General features: G+C 58.8%; 2 non-coding genes across 2 annotated transcripts; both read left to right on the top strand.

Annotated features, from left to right (window-relative positions):
* Positions 1 to 7,479: 7,479 nt before the first annotated feature.
* On the top strand, positions 7,480 to 7,598 carry LOC131873839 (5S ribosomal RNA). Its single transcript, XR_009371729.1, has one exon. It is a non-coding gene; the product is annotated as a 5S ribosomal RNA (ribosomal RNA).
* Positions 7,599 to 13,344: 5,746 nt separating this feature from the next.
* LOC131873764 (5S ribosomal RNA) lies at positions 13,345 to 13,463 on the top strand. Its single transcript, XR_009371663.1, has one exon. It is a non-coding gene; the product is annotated as a 5S ribosomal RNA (ribosomal RNA).
* Positions 13,464 to 18,940: the final 5,477 nt, after the last annotated feature.

The raw sequence follows: 18,940 nt of genomic DNA, 5'->3' as shown, positions 1-18,940 counted from the left end.
TAGTCGGCAACGTCCTCGGCTCTGCACGGTGCCTTGCACGGTACAAAAACAGCATACTTCGAGAACCTGTCAACCACGACCATGATACTACTATACCCGTCCACTTCTGGCAACCCTGTGATGAAATCCATACTCACGCTTGCCCATGGTCTTACTGGCACGGGTAAGGGCTGCAACAAACCTCCCAGAGATTTAGTTACCGCCTTATCCTGTTGACATATGAGACAGCTCCTGACATACTCATCCACATCTTTCCTCATGTTCTGCCAGTAGAAGCCTCTCTCAACCAATGCAAGGGTTCTCTTCTGTCCTGGATGGCCTGCCCACAGACTATCATGACATTCGTTGAGAACTTCCCTCCTCACATTCTTCCACTTCGGAAGGTAAACTCAATCCTGTGTGAACAACAGCAACCCATCCTTGATGCTGAACTTCCGAGTCCTACCCTCCTTAGCCTGTTTATACAGCTCTGCCGCCTGAAGATCCATCAGGTACCCCTCCTTGATAGACTCCAACACCTCGCTAGATAGTTCCACTCGGCTAGCCCCGGGCTATGCCTCCTGGTCCCCTTCAATAGCAGCTAACTGTCCCTTCTTGCTTAGAGCATCCGCTACAACATTCTTCTTTCCTGGGTTGTAGAGAATCTCAAAATCAAAATCTGCTAAGAACTCTTGCCACCTGGCTTGCTTTGGAGTGAGCTTCGCCTGAGTCTTAAAATACGTTGAGGAAACATTGTCTGTCTTCGCCACAAACCGCGTTCCCAAGAGATAGTGCCTCCAAGTCCAAAGACAATGAATGATCCCGGTCATCTCCTTCTCATGGGCAGGGTAATTCCTCTCCCTATCCTGCAACTTTCTTGACTCATAAGCCACTAGATGTCCATCCTGCATCAACACCCCTCCGACTGCAAAGTCTGAAGCATCGCTTTGAACCTCGAATGGCCTCGTGAAATCAGGCAATGCCAACACTGGCGCCGACGTGAGTCTCTCCTTGAGTGTCTCAAAGGCTGTCTGACACTTGTCTGACCACTTCCACTTTCGGTCCTTCTTTAGAAGTTCTGTTAAGGGCGCTGCACATCTAGAAAACCCTTCAACAAACCTCCTATAGTAATTCGCCAAACCAAGAAATGACCTCACTTCATGAATATTCTGCAAGGGTTCCCCATCCCAGATTGCTCTTAGTTTCTCTGGATCTGGATGAATGAAACCTTTTCCAATGATATGCCCCAAGAAGTGCACCTCTTCCTGAGCAAACGCACATTTCTCCTTCTTGACAAAAAGCTTGTTCTCCCGGAGCAACTGAAATACTTCTGCCAAGTGTTGCTTGTGCTCCTCCATGTTCTTACTGTAGACTAGTATATCGTCCAGATACACCACCATAGACTTATCCAACAGAGGTCGGAACACATCGTTCATGAGTGTACAAAATGTCGCAGGTGCATTGCATAGCCCAAACGGCATCACCATGAACTCGTATGACCCATACCTGGTCACACACACAACCTTCTCCTCATCTCCCACTGCAATCCTCACTTGATAGTAGCCCTGCTTAAGATCAAGCTTGCTGAAGACCTTTGCCCCAGACAATCGGTCAAAACAATCAGCAATAAGAGGAAGGGGATACTTATTTTTGATGGTCAACTTGTTCAGGGCCCTGAAGTCGATACATAACCTCAATGTTCCATCTTTCTTCTTTTGGAACAACACGGGCGCCCCATACGGAGAACGGGATGGCCTAATGTAACCCGCCTCAAGCAGCTCCTCCAACTGCCTCTTCAGTTCTACCATCTTGGGACCAGATAACCTGTACGGAGCCTGTGCTGGTGGCTTCGCCCCTGGTACCAATTCAATCTTATGATCTACAATTCTCCTCTCTGGGAGTTGAGCGGGTAGCTTGACTGGCATAGTGTCCTCAAACTCCAGAATGACTTCCTCTACTTCAGGTGGAATGGGTGTCTCTTGCACATCTTCAAGTTCATCCCAACCTCCAAGTAGCGCTGCCAAAAACATCGGTTCCTTACCATGCTTCTTGGCCGCCTTTTTCATTCCCAATGCTGAAATCATCGGAGCCTTCCCAGACTGTCGCCTCTCTATCATCTTCACCAAGCCCATCTGCTTCGGATCCAAAAACACCAACGAATCTAGGTGAGGTATCACCGCAACCTTGCCGATCTTCAAAAACTCTTGACCCAAAATCAACTCGAAATCATCCATTTCGATCACTGTTAGATCCATGCGACCCTGCCACGAACTGACTTTCAGTGGTATGTCCCAGACAATGCCATGTATCTTTTTGAACGGGGAATTCACCGCCTTGAAAGAGCATGCATCTGCTTGCACCTTCAACCCCAGATCTCTAGCTCTCCCAGTTGAGATAAAGTTGTGAGTAGCTCCTGTATCCACCATAGCCACTGTGTACTTCCCACTCAACTGGGCCTCCACGTAACACAACTTATTACGGTTCTTAGGTTCGGCAGCCATTGCCCTAGGCTGCTCGATGCCATTGACTGCACCCAAACGCTGGATCACACCCATCGCTGCAATCTAACCATCCTGTTCTGCTGTCACCTGTGTAGAGTTCAACCTCTGTCGCTGCGGACATTCTCTTGCCCAATGATCTGAGCCTCCACAGATGAAGCACCCACGCCCTCTCTTGTCAGCCTTTGACTCGGCGTCTCTCGAACCTTTGTTGGAACCTTTACCAGATGAGGACTTCCCTGTCCCGCTCTGTTTGCTACTAGAAGAGTCCCCCTTTCCCTTAGACTTTCCATCGTCCTTAGGTTGGAACTGCTTCTTGTCTTTCTTCGGCGGATAGGATCCACCCGATGCACCCGGTGCCTTCGGCAAATCCTTGTAGTCAACCAGTCGATCTGCGACTGAAATGGCCTCCTCGACATTTGGAACCTTCAGCTTCTGTAGCTCGTTTTGAGCCCATGGTGCCAGACCCTTCAAGAAGTGGTACAACTTGAAATCTTGATCCATATTTGGAAATTCCAACATAAGGACCTGGAAAGCTTTGATATAATCTCGGATCTTCCCTGTTTGCTTCAGGTCTGAAAGCTGTTTGAAGGAGGTCCAACCTGCATTCTCTGGCTTGAACTGTTCCTTGAGTGCGTCCCGCAACTCATCCCATGTGTCTACCTTGACTACCGACCTACCAGCCTCCATATCCTGAAGTCTGGTCCTCCACCAAAGCTTTGCTGCTCCAGTGAGGAATCCTGTGGCCGTCTCCACCTTTTCTTCGTCCGTCAATCCCCTCATGGATTTCAGGTACCGACCCATGTCAAAGAAGAAATTCTCCATGATCTTGTCGTCTCGATCACCCTCATACTTTTCAGGTGGTGTCACTCTTGCACCCTTGGTAATCCCTGCTTGAGAAACACAACTCTTGACAAACTCGATCTCCCGAAGAGCCTTCTTCAACTCGTCTTCGAGTCTAACTCGTTCTTGCTGTTCATGTCCATACAGGACCTGGAGATCCTTGATCTCACCTTCAGCAACGTCCAGTCTTACCTCGGCGGTCTCCGCGCGCGCCGGCAGCTCCATCTCTTCCAAAGCCTCCAAACGGTTTCTCACTTCAAGAAGTCGCTCCTTTGTCTTGGACCTCTCAGTGACATGAATAGGGGGTGAGCCCGGCTCCCCCTCTGACTCCCTGTCAGAATCCCCCGCTCTTGACTTTGGCATGACTGCTGTAAACTGAACTCCCTTTTAGTGTGCTAGCTTAGGGTATCAAAACCTTGTGCTCTGATACCAACTGTCACGGGGCTAGGTTTTCCCGTGCGGCACCGACGATCTTTTTGGTACTTGTCTGTGAGATCCAAACACTTCCAAGAACTCGGACTACACCTGTAAGCACTCCCAAGCTCCAGAACCTGCACACACACACTTTCACAACACGTACAAACTTGCACAGTGGAATCTTTACACAATAACACAATGTTGGGGCAATAAGATAGCTTTATTGATCTGAAGAATGGCCCCTGGCCCGGTCTACAAACAATTCCAACTATATCGTTGGTCACTACCCCGAGTACTCCCTCAGCACTCGATTACAAGTTCCCGCCCCCTGGATCAATGTCCACTCTTGAAACACCGGTACAAACACCACTGCACCTCACCCCTGGCTGTAGCTTCTCACGTAGACTCCTGATCCACAAAGACCCTGTCTCCTTTGGAACTCAACCTGGCGCACCATTGACTCTCTCGTGAGCCCGCGACGGCTTACCCAGTACAAGACCCAGGCCCCCTCCCTAAATGGGGACTACAAGTCACTCTGCTACTCTGCTGCTGCTCCTACTTCACCTCTGCTCTGCAATCGCTCTAAACACCTTTGCTCGCTGGAATGCTGTTTTGGTCCTCCTTGGATTTCTCCACCATGAACCTTCGCCTGTGGAAAGTAAAGCACAATGTAGATACGTTCTCTCGTGAATGGTCGGGGTGCTCTGCTTCCCCCTATATAAGTTTTTCGTCTAGTTCTCACACATCTGAAGCTTGGCAATAAACATATGTCCGTCACCACAACTTCCACCTGCTGAGAATAACAAGGAACTTATAACCCCAGAAGCATACTGGTCTCCCCGAGACAGCAGCCCCTTACATAAGCTATTTGTCTGATTCTCATACATGTGTAGCCTGCAACAACGATTAGGACATCGACCCCAACTTCTGAATTTGTCTGCGTTGACCGCACCAAAGGTGCACGCCTTGGTGCTCACGAAAATCTGACTTCCGACTTCTTTTGCAATGCGGGGTCTTTGAGGTTGGCGCAGTGCGCACAACCAGGGGAGTCAACCCACCGAACGCAACACCTCCCCTATATAAGCTATTTGTCTGATTCTCATACATGCGTAGTCTGCAGCAATGATTAGGACATCCACCCCAACTTTCGACTTCTTAAACAAGACAGGGTCTTTGAAGTTGGTGCAGTGCACACAACCAGGGGAGTCGACCCATCAAACGCAACACCTCCCCTATATAAAGCTATTTGTCCGATTCTCATACGTGTAGTCTGCAGCAGCGATTAGGACATCGACCCCAACTTCCGAATTCGTTTGCATTGACCGCACCAAAGGTGCGCGCCTTGGTGTGCACCCTGGAGTGCACTTTGGTGCTCACCTCGGTGCACACTTTGGTGTGCACCTCGGTGTGCACCAAAGGTGCGCACCTTGGAGCGCACCAAAGGTGTACACTTTGGAGCGCACCACATAGGGCCTTTGAGAGGTTGGCGCAGTGCGCACACCAACGTGGGTGTTGAGGTGCGTGTCAAGGTGGGTGGGTGCTAGGGTGCGCTCCATGGTGGGTGCCAAGGTGGGTGCGTGCTAGGGTGGATTCCAAAGAGGGTCATAGGGTGGGTGCCAAGGTGGGTTGGTGATATAGTGGGTTCAAAGGTGGGTAAAAGGGTGGGTTCCAAGGTGGGTCACAAGTTGGGTGCCAGGATGCGTGGGTGTTGGGTTGGGTGCCAAGGTGGGCTCCTGCGTGGGTGGGTGCTAGGGTGGGTGCTAGGGTGGGTTTCAAGGTGGACGCGAGGGCGGGTGCCAAGGTGGGTAACAAGTTGGGTGTTAGGATGGGTGAGTGCTAGAGTGGGTGCCAAGGTGGGTGGGTGCTAAGGTGGATGCCAAAGTGGTTCACAGGGTGGGTGGGTTCTAGGGTGAGTTCCAAGGTGGGTCACAGGTTCAGTGCTAGGGTGGGTGTCAAGGCGGGTGTCGAGGTGCCTGGGTGCTAGGGTGTGGATGCCAATGTGGGTCATAGGGTGGGTACTAGGGTGGGCTGCAATGTGGGTGCCAAGGTGGGTAACATGCTCGGTGGGTTCTAAATTGGGTGCCAGGGTGGGTGTGCACCCACCTTGCCCGAGGTGGGTGCCAAGGTGCCAGTGTGGGTGGGTGCTAAGGTGGATGCCAAGGTGGGTGAGAAGGTGGGTGATAGGTTGAGTGGTAGGATGGCTGGGTGCCAAGATGGGTCATAGGGTGGGTGCAAGGGTGGGTAGGTGCTAGGGTGGGTGTCAGGGTGGGTGGGTGCTAGGTTGGGTTCCAAGGTGGGTGCGAGGGTGAGTGTCGAGGTGGGTCATAGGTTAGGTGCTACGATGGGTGAGTGCTAGGGTGCAAAGGTGCCAGGGTGGGTGCTAGGATGGGTCGATGCTAGGGTGAGTGGTAAGGTGGGTGCCGAGGTGGGTGCCAAGTTGGGTTCCAAGGTGGGTGCCAAGTGGGCGACTGCTATGGTGGATGCCAAGGTGCGTCACAGGGTGGGTGCCAAGTTGCTAGGTTAGGTTCCAAGGTGGGTGCCAACGTGGGTGCTAGGGTGCGTGGGTCACAGGGTGTGTCACAACGTGGGTGCCAGGATGGGTGCGCACCCACACTGGCCAAGACGGGTGCGAGGTTGGGTTCCAAGGCCGGTCACAGGCTGGGTGCCAAGGTGGGCACCAGGGGGGGTGTGCACCCACCCTGGCATAGGTGGGTCACGGGGTGGGTGGCAAGTAGCCAAGTTGCGTGCCAAGGTGGGTGTCGGGGTGGGTGCCAAGGATCCAAGGTGGGTGCGAAGGAACCAAGGTGGGTGTCTGGGTGGGTGCCGAGGTGGGAGCCAGGGTGGGTCCCAAGGTGAGTGCAAAGGTGGGTGCCAGGGTCAAGGTGAGTGCCAATGTGGGTTCCAAGGTGCCAGGGTTAGGGTGAGTGCCAATGTGGGTTCAAAGGTGCTAAGTTGGGTGCGAGGTTGGGTGCCAGGGTGGGTGGGTGCCAAGGTGTGCTAGGTGGAAGCCCGGGTGGGTCGGCATCCCATGGGTGTCGAGTTGGGTGCCTGATGGGTGCTTCTTGTCAAGTTTTAGTCGTCGGGACTCAATTCGAGCCTTAGAGGTCGTTTCTTGTCCGGTTGCCCTGTCTTCGACCTGGGAACCCAATTTTGGTCCTCGGGTCCCATTTTTTTTGGTCTCGCATCCCACTTTTGGCCTGTGGCCTTTTCGGGGTCGATTCTCATTTTGGGCATCAGAGCATGTTTCTTCTCCTAAAACCCAATATTTGTTTATTAAGTCTCGGAACACATTTTTGTTCTCGTGGACCCATCATGGGTCTTGGAACGCATTTGTGGTCCTTGGGTCCCATTTTGCATCCCGAAACTTGTTTTTGGTGCTTGATCCCTATTTTGGGTGCCCACCTTGCACCAAGTGCGCACCCGGGGCAAACTGAGCGCCTTGGTACACCGGGGCAAGATCGAGCGTGCACCCGAGGCGCCCCAAACATGCACCAAGGTGCACTCAGCCCACATGTGAGCGCAGGTCGTTGCGCCCGAGGTGGTGTGTGGGCACCGCGTTGCAGACGGGACACTGCACGCACTTGGGCGGGTCGGGTGCGCACACGACGCCCCGTCCAGGTGCACGCACGTAGGCCGACCCGGGTGCACACCCGACGCCCTAGCAAGGTGCGCGCACCCGGGCCGGGGTGGATTCGCACGTGGGTCACGGTTTGCTAAGTACACACTGGGACAAGCTCATAACGGGTGCGATCATACCAACGTTAGTGCACCGGATCCCATCAGAACTCCGCAGTTAAGCGCGCTTGGGCCGGAGTAGTACTGGGATGGGTGACCTCCCGAGAAGTCCCGGTGTTGCACCCTTTTTTTAGTTTTTTGCCGGGCGTCGCAATGCTATTTCAATTAACCTTTTGCCCGTTTGCGTTCTCGTCGGGGCCGGGCCGGGCCGGGGTGCGATGGCCGCACTACCGCATGCGCAAGGGCGACACCGAGCGCGCACCCGAGGCACCTTGAGCACATAGGCCACGGTGCAACCCGGGCGTTGTGCGCACACCCCGGTGCGCCCGAGGTGCTGCGCGCGCACCCAGGTGAAATCAATGTGCACCTCGGCCAATGCGCGCTCGGTCGAGTAGCGCATGTTGGCCAAGGTGCACGGTGATGTTTCTTACTCTAAGGTTCCGCACCAGACGCCCGGGACAGGTGAGCGAAGCTGGGCGGGGTCGGGTGCGCGCCCGGGGCGGGTGCACGTAGCTGGAGAGAGCTTTGGAGAGCACCAGAGGTGCGCACCTTGGAGCACACTTCAGAGCGCACCAATGATGCACTCCATTCAAAAGTTTCCCGAAAAGGCAAAAAAAGTTGAGATTATAGAATTTCCCACTTGAGAGATTGTAAAAAAAAAATTTTAAAATGAAGGAAACGCGGGTGCCAAGGTGTGCGCGCCCGGGTGCGCAGCCCAGCCAAGGTGTGCGCACCAAGGCGCCCACCCTGGCGAAGGTGCACGCAAGGTGCGCACCTGAGGCAAACCGGACAATTAACCCAACTTTCGACTTCGCGCGCACCTGCGCACCTTGGAGCGCACTTCGGAGCGCTCCTTGGTGCGCACCAATCTTGGGCACCTCGGAGTGCACCATGGCGCCCACCAAGGTGCGCACCCGGGGCAAACCGAGCTCCGACTTCGTGCGCACCTTGGAGCGCACGAAAGGTGCGCACCATGGCGCCCACCAAGGTGCGCAGCCCAGCCAAGGTGTGCGCACCCTGGCGAAGGTGCGCACCCGGGGCAAACCGAGCTCCGACTTCGTGCACACCTCAGAGCGCACAAAAGGTGCGCAACCCAGCCAAGGTGTGCGCACCCCGGGCAAACCGAGCTCCAAATCGTGCGCACCAGAGATGCACGCCATCGTGCGCACCTTGGAGCACACTTCGGAGCCCTCCTTGGTGCACACCGATGTTGTGCACCTCGGAGCGCACCCAGGGAAAACAATGCAATTAACCCGACTTTCGACTTCGTGCGCACCTCGGAGCACACCGAGGTGCGCACCTTTGATGCGCTGCCTTCACAAATTTCCAGAAAAGGCAAAAAAGCATTGAGAAGGTGTGCGCACCGAGGTGCCCACCCTGGCGAAGGTGCACGCGAGGTGCATACCCGAGGCAAACCGGCCTCCGACTTCGTGCACGCCATGCTACGCACCTTGGAGCACACTTCAAAGCGCTCAATGGTGCCCAACCCAGCCAAGGTGCCCACCGCGGCGAAGGTGCACGCGAGCTGCGGACCCGGGGCAAACCGGGCTCCGACTTCGTGCACGCCGCACCTTGGAGCACACTTCGGAGCGCTCCTTGGTGCGCACCATGGTGCCCACCAGGGCGCGCAACCCAGCTGAGGTGCCCACCCCGACGAAGGTGCACACGAGGTGCGCACCTGGGGCAAACCGGGCTCTGACTTCGTGCACGCCATGGTGCGCACCATGGTGCCCACCGCGGCGAAGGTGCACGCGAGGTGCGCACCCGGGGCAAACCGGGCTCCGACTTCGTGCACGCCGCACCTTGGAGCACACTTCGGAGCGCTCCTTGGTGCGCACCATGGTGCCCACCAGGGCGCGCAACCCAGCCGAGGTGCCCACCCCGGCGAAGGTGCACGCGAGGTGCGCACCCGGGGCAAACCGGGCTCCGACTTCGTGCACGCCATGGTGCGCACCATGGTGCCCACCGCGGTGAAGGTGCACGCGAGGTGCGCACCCAGGGCAAACCGGGCTCCGACTTCGTGCACGCCGCAACTTGGAGCACACTTCGGAGCGCTCCTTGGTGCGCACCATGGTGCCCACCAGGGCACGCAACCCAGCCGAGGTGCCCACCCCGGTGAAGGTGCATGCGAGGTGCGCACCCGGGGCAAACCGGGCTCCAACTTCATGCACGCCATGGTGCCCACCACGGCGAAGGTGCACGCGAGGTGCGCACCCGGGGCAAACCGGGCTCCGACTTCGTGCACGCCGCACCTTGGAGCACACTTCGGAGCGCTCCTTGGTGCGCACCATGGTGCCCACCAGGGCGCACCCGGGGAAAACCGGGCATCAACTTCGTGCACGCCGCACCTTGGAGCACACTTCGGAGCGCTCCTTGGTGCGCACCATGGTGCCCACCAGGGCGCGCAACCCAGCCGAGGTGCCCACCTCGGCGAAGGTGCACACGAGGTGCGCACCCGGGGCAAACCGGGCTCCAACTTCGTCCACCCCATGGTGCCCACTGCGGCAAAGGTGCACGCGAGGTGCGCACCCGGGGCAAACCGGGCTCCAACTTCGTGCACGCCGCACCTTGGAGCACACTTCGGAGCGCTCCTTGGTGCGCACCATGGTGCCCACCAGGGCGCACCTGGGGCAAACCAGGCTCCGACTTCGTGCACACCGCACCTTGGAGCACACGTCGGAGCGCTCCTTGGTGCGCACCATCGTGCCCACCAGGGCGCGCAACCCAGCCGAGGTGCCCACCCCGACGAAGGTGCACGCGAGGTGCGCACCCGGGGCAAACCGGGCTCCGACTTCGTGCACGCCGCACCTTGGAGCACACATCGGGGTGCTCCCGGGTTCGCACCAGCATTGCGCACCGTGGTGGGCACCTCGGAGCACACCAAGGTGGGCAGCGAGGTGCGCACCTTTGATGCGATGCCTTCACTAATTTCCATAAAAAGCAAAAAAAAATGAGATTTTAAAATTTTCGTTTTGAAAGATAGTGAAAAAAACAGAACGCGGGTGCCATCTTGAGCCCGCCCTGGTGCGCAGCCCAGCCAAGGCGTGCGCACCAAGGTGCCCACCCTGGTGAAGGTGCGCCCCTGGGCAATTAACCCTACTTCCGACTTCGTGCGCGTCAGGGTGGGTGCGCACCCAACAACCGGGCCTGGGAAGAGCCAATGCGAGAAACCCCACCAAATGCTCCGAAAAAAAAAGAGGGGGCGCTCCAATAACCCCACTTCGGAGCGCACCCGGGGCAAACCGGGCTCCGACTTCGTGCACGCTGCACCTTGGAGCACACTTCAAAGTGCTCCTTGGTGCGCACCATGGTGCCCACCAGGGCGCGCAACCCAGCCAAGGTGTGCACAGCAAGGTGCGCACCCGGGGCAAACCGGGCTCCGACTTCGTGCACGCCACACCTTGGAGCACAGATCGGGGCGCTCCCGGGTTCGCACCAGCATTGCGCACCGTGGTGGGCACCTCGGAGCACACCAAGGTGGGCAGCGAGGTGCGCACCTTTGATGCACTGCCTTCACTAATTTCCAGAAAAGGCAAAAAAAACTAGATTTTAAAATTTCCATTTTGAAAGATAGTGAAAAAAACGGAACGCGGGTGCCATCTTGAGCCCGCCCTGGTGCGCAGCCCAGGCAAGGTGTACGCACCAAGGTGCCCACCCTGGCGGAGGTGCGCACCCGGGGCAAACCGGGCTCCGACTCCGTGCATGGCATGGTGCCCACCAAGGCGTGCAACCCAGCCAAGGTGCCCACCGCGGCGAAGGTGCACACGAGGTGCGCACCCGAGGTGCACACCCGGGGCAAACCGGGCTCCGACTTCGTGCAGGCCGTACCTTGGAGCACACTTCATAGCGCTCCTTGGTGCGCACCATGGTGCCCACCAGGGCGCGCAACCCAGCCAAGGTCTGCACACCAAGGTGCACGCAAGGTGCGCACCCGGGGCAAACGGAGCTCCGACTTCGTGCACGCCGCACCTTGGAGCACACATCGGAGCGCTCCCACGTTCGCACCAGCGTTGCGCACCTTTGATGCGCTGCCTTCACTAATTTCCAGAAAAGGCAAAAAAAAATGAGAGTTTAAAATTTCTGTTTTGAAAGATAGTGAAAAAAACGGAACGCGGGTGCCATCTTGAGCCCTTCCTGGTGCACAGCCCAGGCAAGTTGTGCGCACAAAGGTGCCCACCCTGGCGGAGGTGCGCGCCCGGGGCAAACCGGGCTCCGACTTCGTGCACTACATGGTGCGCACCAAGGCGCGCAACCCAGCCAAGGTGCCCACCGCAGCGAAGGTGCACACCCGGGGCAAACCGGGCTCCGACTTCGTGCACGCCGCACCTTGGAGCACACTTCAGAGCACTCCTTGGTGTGCACCATGGTGCCCACCAGGGCGCGCAACCCAGCCAAGGTCTGCACACCAAGGTGCCCACCCCGGCAAAGGTGCACGCGAGGTGCGCACCCGGGGCAAACCGGGCTCGGACTTCGTGCACGCCGCACCTTGGAGCACACATCGGAGCGCTCCCGGGTTCGCACCAGCATTGCGCACCTTTGATGCGCTGCCTTCACTAATTTCCAGAAAAGGCAAAAAAAAAAAAATGAGATTTTAAAATTTCCGTTTTGAAAGATAGTGAAAAAAACGGAACGCCGGTGCCATCTTGAGCCCGCCCTGGTGCGCAGCCCAGGCAAGTTGTGCGCACCAAGGTGCCCACCCTGGCCAAGGTGGGTCACGGGGTGGGTCCTAGGGTGGGTAACGGGGTGGGTACTAAGGTGCGTGCCAAGGTGGGTCATGGGGTGGGTGCCAAGGTGGGCACCAGGGTGGGTGTGCACCAACCCTAGCCAGGGTAGGTCACGGGGTGGTTGTCGGGGTGGGCGTCAAGGAGCCAAGGTGGGTGGCAAGTAGCCAAGTTGCGTGCCAAGGTGGGTGCCAAGGAACCAAGGTGGGTGCCAGGGTCAAGGTGAGTGCCAATGTGGGTTCCAAGGTGCCAGGGTCAGGGTGAGTGCCAATGTGGGTTCAAAGGTGCTAAGTTGGGTGCGAGGTTGCGTGCCAGGGTGGGTGGGTGCCAAGGTGTGCTAGGTGGAAGCCCGGGTGGGTCGGCATCCCATGGGTGTCGAGTTGGGTGCCTGATGGGTGCTTCTTGTCAAGTTTTAGTCATCGGGACTCATTTCGAGCCTTAGAGGTCGTTTCTTGTCCGGTTGCCCTGTCTTCGACCTGGGAACCCAATTTTGGTCCTCGGGTCCCATTTTTTTTGGTCTCGCATCCCACTTTTGGCCTGTGGCCTTTTCAAGGTCGATTCTCATTTTGGGCATCAGAGCATGTTTCTTCTCCTAAAACCCAATATTTGTTTATTAAGTCTCGGAGCACATTTTTGTTCTCGTGGACCCATCATGGGTCTTGGAACGCATTTGTGGCCCTTGGGTCCCATTTTGCATCCCGAAACTTGTTTTTGGTGCTTGATCCCTATTTTGGGTGCCCACCTTGCACCAAGTGCGCACCCGGGGCAAATCGAGCGCCTTGGTGCACCGGGGCAAGATCAAGCGTGCACCCGAGGCGCCCCGAATATACACCAAGGTGCACTCGGCCCACATTTGAGCATAGGTCATTGCGCCCGAGGTGGTGTGTGGGCACCGCGTTGCAGACGGGACACTGCACGCACTTGGGCGGGTCGGGTGCGCACACGACACCCCGTCCAGGTGCACGCACGTAGGTCGACCCGAGTGCACACCCGACGCCCTAGCAAGGTGCGCGCACCCGGGCAGGGCTCACACTTGGCGAACGGGGCGCACTTGGCGAGGGAGGGTGTGCACCTCGACGGGGGTGGGTGGCCGGGGTGGATTCGCACGTGGGTCGCGGTTTGCTAAGTACACACTGCGACAAGCTCATAACGGGTGAGATCATACCAGCGTTAGTGCACCGGATCCCATCAGAACTCCGCAGTTAAGCGCGCTTGGGTCGGAGTAGTACTGGGATGGGTGACCTCCCGGGAAGTCTCGGTGTTGCACCCTTTTTTTAGTTTTTCGCCGGGCGTCGCAATGCTATTTGAATTAACCTTTTGCCCGTTTGCGTTCTCGTCGGGGCCGGGCCGGGCCGGGGTGCGGTGCCCGCACTACCGCACGCTCGGGGGCGACACCGAGCGCGCACCTGAGGCGCCCCGAGCACACAGGCCACGTTGCAACCCGGGCGTTGTGCGCGCACCTCGGTGCCCCCGAGGTGCTTCGCGCCCACCCAGGTGAAATCGGTGTGCACCTCGGCCAGTGCGCGCTCGGTCGAGTCGCGCACGTTGGCCAAGGTGCACGGTGATGTTTCTTACTCTAAGGTTCCGCACCAGACTCCCGAGACAGGTGAGCGAAGCTGGGCGGGGCCGGGTGCGCGCCCGGGGCAGGTGCACGCAGCTGGAGAGAGCTTTGGAGCGCACCAGAGGTGCGCACCTTGGAGCACACTTCGGAGCGCACCAATGATGCGCTCCATTCAAAAGTTTCCTGAAAAGGCAAAAAAAGTTGAGATTATAGAATTTCCCACTTGAGAGATTGTAAAAAAAAAAATTTAAAATGAAGGAAACGCGGGTGCCAAGGTGTGTGCGCCCGGGTGCGCAGCCCAGCCAAGGTGTGCGCACCAAGGCGCCCACCCTGGCGAAGGTGCACGCAAGGTGCGCACCCGTGGCAAACCGGACAATTAACCCAACTTTTGACTTCGCGCACACCTGCGCACCTTGGAGCGCACTTCGGAGCGCTCCTTGGTGCGCACCAATCTTGGGCACCTCGGAGTGCACCATGGCGCCCACCAAGGTGCGCACCCGGGGCAAACCGAGCTCCGACTTCGTGCGCACCTTGGAGCGCATGAAAGGTGCGCACCATGGCGCCCACCAAGGTGCGCAGCCCAGCCAAGGTGTGCGCACCAGAGGTGCACGCCATCGTGCGCACCTTGGAGCACACTTCGGAGCCCTCCTTGGTCCGCACCGATGTTGCGCACCTCGGAGCGCACCCGGGGAAAACAATGCAATTAACCCGACTTTCGACTTCGTGTGCACCTTGGAGCACACCGAGGTGCGCACCTTTGATGCGCTGCCTTCACCAATTTCCAGAAAAGGCAAAAAACCAATGAGAAGGTGTGCGCACCAAGGTGCCCACCCTGGCGAAGGTGCACGCGAGGTGCGCACCCAGGGCAAACCGGGCTCCGACTTCGTGCACGCCATGCTGCGCACCTTGGAGCACACTTCGGAGCGCTCAATGGTGCCCAACCCAGCCAAGGTGCCCACCGCGGCGAAGGTGCACGCGAGCTGCGCACCCGGGGCAAACTGGGCTCCGACTTCGTGCATGCCGCACCTTGGAGCACACTTTGGAGCGCTCCTTGGTGCGCACCATGGTGCCCACCAGGGCGCGCAACCCAGCCGTGGTGCCCACCCCAGCGAAGGTGCACGCGAGGTGCACACCGGGGCAAACCGGGCTCCGACTTCGTGCACGCCATGGTGCGCACCATGGTGCCCACCGCAGCGAAGGTGCACTTGAGGTGCGCACCCGGGGCAAACCGGGCTCCGACTTCGTGCACGCCGCACCTTGGAGCACACTTCGGAGCGCTCCTTGGTGCGCACCATGGTGCCCACCAGGGCGCACCTGGGGCAAACCGGGCTCCGACTTCGTGCACGCCGCACCTTGGAGCACACTTCGGAGCGCTCCTTGGTGCGCACCATTGTGCCCACCAGGGCGCGCAACCCAGCCGAGGTGCCCACCCCAGCAAAGGTGCACGCGAGGTGCGCACCCGGGGCAAACAGGGCTCCGACATCGTGCACGCCATGGTGTGCACCATGGTGCCCACTGCGGCGAAGGTGCACGCGAGGTGCGCACCCGAGGCAAACCGGGCTCCGACTTCGTGCACGCCGCACCTTGGAGCACACTTCGGAGCGCTCCTTGGTGCGCACCATGGTGCCCACCAGGGCGCACCCGGGGCAAACCGGGCTCCGACTTCGTCCACGCCGCACCTTGGAGCACACTTCGGAGCGCTCCTTGGTGCACACCATGGTGCCCACCAGGGCGCACCCGAGGCAAACCGGGCTCCGACTTCGTGCACGCCGCACCTCAGAGCACACTTCGGAGCGCTCCTTGGTGCGCACCATGGTGCCCACCAGGGCGCGCAACCCAGCCGAGGTGCCCACCCCGGCGAAGGTGCACGTGAGGTACGCACCCGGGGTAAATCGGGCTCTGACTTCGTGCACGCCATGGTGCGCACCATGGTGCCCACCGCGGCGAAGGTGCACGCGAGGTGTGCACCCGGGGCAAACCGGGCTCCGACTTCGTGCACGCCGCACCTTGGAGCACACTTCGGAGCGCTCCTTGGTGCGCACCATGGTGCCCACCAGGGCGCGCAACCCAGCCGAGGTGCCCACCCCAGCGAAGGTGCACGCGAGGTGCGCACCCGGGGCAAACCGGGCTCCGACTTCGTGCACGCCATGGTGCGCACCATGGTGCCCACCGCAGCAAAGGTGCACGCGAGGTGCGCACCCGGGCCAAACCGGGCTCCGACTTCGTGCACGCCGCACCTTGGAGCACACTTCGAAGCGCTCCTTGGTGCGCACCATGGTGCCCACCAGGGTGCGCAACCCAGCCGAGGTGCCCACCCCGGCGAAGGTGCACGCGAGGTGGGCACCCGGGGCAAACCGGGCTCCGACTTCGTGCACGCCATGGTGCGCACCATGGTGCCCACCGCGGCGAAGGTGCACACGAGGTGCGCACCCGGGGGAAACCGGGCTCCGACTTCGTGCACGCCGCACCTTGGTGCGCACCATGGTGCCCACCAGGGCGCGCAACCCAGCCGAGGTGCCCACCCTGGCGAAGGTGCACGTGAGGTGTGCACCCGGGGCAAACCGGGCTCCGACTTCGTGCACGCCGCACCTTGGAGCACACATCGGGGCGCTCCCGGGTTCGCACCAGCATTGCGCACCGTGGTGGGCACCTCGGAGCACAGCCAAGGTGTGTGCACCAAGGTGCGCGCCCGGGCAATTAACCCAACTTCCAACTTCGCGCGTGCCAGGGTGGGAGCGCACCCAACAACCGGGCCTGGGAAGAGCCAATGCGAGAAACCCCACCAAACGCTCTGACAAAAAAAAGAGGGGGCGCTCCAGTAACCCCGCTTCGGAGCGCACCCGGGGCAAACCCAACCAAGGTGCCCACCCCGGCCAAGGTGCAGGCGAGGTGCGCACCCGGGGCAAACCGGGCTCCGACAACGTGCACGTCGCACCTTGGAGCACACTTCGTAGTGCTCCCGGGTGCGCACCATGGTGGGCACCTGGTGAGCACACCAAGGTGGGCAGCCAGGTGCGCACCTTTGATGCGCTGCCTTCACTAATTTCCAGAAAAGGCAAAAAAAAAGGAGATTTTAAAATTTCCGTTTTGAAAGATAGTGAAAAAAATGGAACGCGGGTGCCATCTTGAGCCCGCCCTGGTGCGTAGCCCAGGCAAGGTTTACGCACCAAGGTGCCCACCCTGCCGGAGGTGCGCACCCGGGGCAAACCGGGCTCCGACTTCGTGCACGCCGCACCTTCGAGCACACTTCAGAGCGCTCCTTGCTGCGCACCATGGTGCCCACCAGGGCGCGCAACCCAGCCAAGGTCTGCACACCAAGGTGCCCACCCCGGCGAAGGTACACGTGAGGTGCGCACCCGGGGCAAACCGGGCTCCGACTTCGTGCACGCCGCACCTTGGAGCACACATCGGAGCGGTCCTGGGTTCGCACCAGTGTTGCGCACCTTTGATGCGCTGCCTTCACTAATTTCCAGAAAAGGCAAAAAAAAATGAGATTTTAAAATTTCCGTTTTGAAAGATAGTGAAAAAAATGGAACATGAGTGCCATCTTGAGCCTGCCTTGGTGCGTAGCCCAGGCAAGTTGTGCGACCCACCCTAGCGAAGGTGCGCACCCGGGGCAAACCGGGCAATTAACCCAACTTCTGACTTCGTGCACGCCAGGGTGGGTGCGCACCCAACAACTGGGCCTGGGAAGCCCCAATGCGACAAACCCGACCAAACGCTAGGACAAAAAAAGAGGGGCCGCTCCAATAACCCCACTTTGGAGCGCACCAGAAACCCCACTGGACAATTGGGCAAAAATGTAATGCGCACTCGAAGCCCCTACCCAGAAATCCCCACTTCAGACATGGGGAGCTGCAATGGTAAAAAGCCTCACTAAACTCTCGGACGGAAAGGTGGCTCGAGGGTAATGCCCGAAACCCCACATCCACTTCCGCTCTTTGGAGCCCCGCCCAGCACTTGGACAAAAAAAATGCGGCACATGGGTTGCCGAGCTTGGCACCTGGATGAGAAACCCCTCTTCGGTGCCCCGCCCGGCACTTGGACAAAAAAAATGCAGCCCTCGGATGAGAAACCCCTCTTCGAAGCCCCTCCCAGCACTTGGATGAAAAAAATGCGGCCCAAGGGTTGCCCAGCTTGGCCCCTGGATGAGAAACCCCTCTTCGAAGCCCCACCCAACACTTGGACAAAAAAAATGCGGCCCAAGGGTTTTGCCCAGCTCGGCCCCCGGATGAGAAACCCCTCTTCGGAGCCCCGCCCAGCACTTGGACGAAAAAAATGCGGCCCCCAGATGAGAAACCCCTCTTCGGAGCCCCGTCGAGCACTTGGATGAAAAAAATGCGACCCCCGAATGGGAAACCCCTCTTTGGAGCCCCGCCCAGCACTTGGATGAAAAAAATGCGGCCCAAGGGTTGCCCAGCTTGGCCCCTGGATGAGAAACCCCTCTTCGGAGCCCCGCCCAGCACTTGGACGAAAAAAATGCGGCCCAAGGGTTTTGCCCAGCTCGGCCCCCGGATGAGAAACCCCTCTTCGGAGCCCCGCCCAGCACTTGGACGAAAAAAATGCGGCCCCCAGATGAGAAACCCCTCTTCGGAGCCCCGTCCAGCACTTGGACGAAAAAAATGCGGCCCCCGGACGGGAAACCCCTCTTCGGAGCCCCGCCCAACACTTGGACGAAAAAAATGCGGCCCAAGGGTTGCCCAGCTTGGCCCCTGGATGAGAAACCCCTCTTCGGAGCCCCGCCCAGCACTTGGACGAAAAAAATGCGGCCCAAGGGTTTTGCCCAGCTCAGCCCCCGGATGAGAAACCCCTCTTCGGAGCCCCGCCCAGCACTTGGACGAAAAAAATGTGGCCCAAGGGTTGCCCAGCTTGGCCCCTGGATGAGAAACCCCTCTTCGAAGCCCCGCCCAACACTTGGACCAAAAAAATGCGGCCCAAGGGTTTTTCCCAGCTCGGCCCCCGGATGAGAAACCCCTCTTCGGAGCCCCGTCCAGCACTTGGACGAAAAAAATGCAGCCCCCGGATGGGAAACCCCTCTTCGGAGCCCCGCCCAGCACTTGGACAAAAAAAATGCGGCCCAAGGGTTGCCCAGCTTGGCCCCTGGATGAGAAACCCCTCTTCGGAGCCCCGCCCAGCACTTGGACGAAAAAAATGCGGCCCAAGGGTTTTGTCCAGCTCGGCCCCCG

This window comes from Cryptomeria japonica, chromosome 2 (genome assembly GCF_030272615.1).
Source record: "Cryptomeria japonica chromosome 2, Sugi_1.0, whole genome shotgun sequence".
Classification (NCBI taxonomy): Eukaryota; Viridiplantae; Streptophyta; class Pinopsida; order Cupressales; family Cupressaceae; genus Cryptomeria; species Cryptomeria japonica.
This window is presented reverse-complemented; position numbering and strand designations above follow the sequence as displayed.